A 2,126-nucleotide genomic window follows, 5' to 3' on the forward strand; every position below is an offset into this window, starting at 1 on the left:
CCACCTTTATTTCCATTAACGTTACCACCACTGTCACACCACCACCACCACTACTACAATTATTACCGTAATCACCTTTTGATCTCACCGAAGAAACCAAACAACACATTAATCACGGCAACAATAGTACAGAGTACCTCCACCACCACCACCACCGTTCTCTTTATCTTATTTGCCCTTTTGATCCTCAATGTAATCAGTATCGTTACCAACTTACATCATCATCATCATTGTCATCATCATCACCACTGTTCAGCACCAATACGACGACCACCACCTCCTCACCACTACCGCCGCCATCGTCATTACATTGCGCATCGACTTTCCAAACCATTACAAAGTTTCATATCTCTTGTTGTCACCCTACACACATCTCTCCTCCCTGACGCTCATTCTTTCCCCCCCACGCCTCCAAACCCATCCATCACCAGCTGGTAGACTTTTTTCTTTCCCAATCACTCATTCTTATCCCGCAACACTCTGCAGTCCTCCGCACTCATTCCTCTCCCAAACAGGCAATTCCATCTCAAAAACTCTTTCTCATCCCACACACGTATTCCCGCAGCATACACTCTTTCACTGCCTGTATACGCATTTCCTGTCACACACTCTTTCTTGTCCCGCAAACTCATTCCCTCAAACTCTGTCATTCCCGTCCCACACATTCTCCCCGTCCCCACATATTCATTTCAGTCCCTACACGCATTCCCACTCCAAACTTTCAAGACCTTCCCCACACACATTCTCGCTCATAGACCCATTTGTGCCACCCTCATTTCATTCCTGCCGCACTATAATTCCCTTCAAGTATACTCGATTCCGTCCAACTCATTCCTTTTTTGTACCTACTCATTTACATCCCATTTTTGTCAATTCGACATCTCATTCCCTTCTCCGCTTCCTCACACATTAATCTAGCACGTTCCGTTCTCTCGCAAACGCAAAATGTCTTCCCTTGCCTACTTCCAGTCACTACATTCCCAGTCTGTCTCACAATTTCAGTATTACACAACATATTAAACTGTATTTTAGCTCTATTGTATTCCCGCATGTCTTACTAAGTATTGCCCTGTCAACGTTATTTACGACCTGGTCAATTTTTATAATCATATTCGGTTTCACTAAATTCGTAATCACTTCAGTTTACGCAGTTTTTGCCTGATGTCGCTAAATTTTATTCTGCTTCACTGTTTTTTAGTTACTTTAATCTGTAAATTGTCGTTCGTATTCATTGGTTAATTCGTCAAGCATTTTACTTTACCTAGTTAAGCTGTAGTATTTATGGTGTCGTATTTCGTACTGCAGTGGTACCATTGCCAGCTCAGCTGCTTTGACGTCACTAGACATTTATCCTCATTACAATTCAGAACTAAGCTGTTATCTGCATTATTTTATCACCTTACTTGTCTGTTGATCAAATGTATTCGGTTGCCAAAATATATAATATTTTTCAGCAGTGAACAAGCTGCACCTCACAAACTATATAAGTGAAAGATTGCATTAGTTTTTACGGTCCTCTTTATTTGTTGATCATAGCCCACAAATGAGTCTTTGTTTATATTTCGAAACGAGTGTATAATCTAGGTATATCTATCTTTAAATGTCACACATGTTACCTGATTTAAATTTATATGGTTATCCGTTTCAAGCAACAATGTTAATTGCAGATTATAGCTTTTCTACTATGTTCCATTTGACGAGCATCCTGTGAATCCATTGTTGATACATCTATTTTTAGCTCTGTACTGTGTGATTTACAACGTATATACGCATATGTGTATGTATGCAGGCATGAATATATATATGTATATATGTATGTCCGTCACTCTGTATTACTCTGAGTAATGGCCAACGAGTCACCCAGTTACATGTGTGTTTGTGTGTATGTGTGTATGTGTGTATGTGTGTGCGTGTGTGTGAAAATTCAAGACAAGTTGCGTTCGTTTGTAGCCAATAGTTTGGCGGGTCTACCAAGGTCTTGTCTGTGTAGTTGGAGGCACTATGTAATACGCACACACACACGCACTCACACATATACATATACCGACACACACGCAAACAGACACAAGCGCACTCACTCACACACACACAGACACACACACACACACACAAGCACACACACACAC

This window comes from Octopus bimaculoides, chromosome 19 (genome assembly GCF_001194135.2).
Source record: "Octopus bimaculoides isolate UCB-OBI-ISO-001 chromosome 19, ASM119413v2, whole genome shotgun sequence".
Taxonomy (NCBI): Eukaryota; Metazoa; Mollusca; class Cephalopoda; order Octopoda; family Octopodidae; genus Octopus; species Octopus bimaculoides.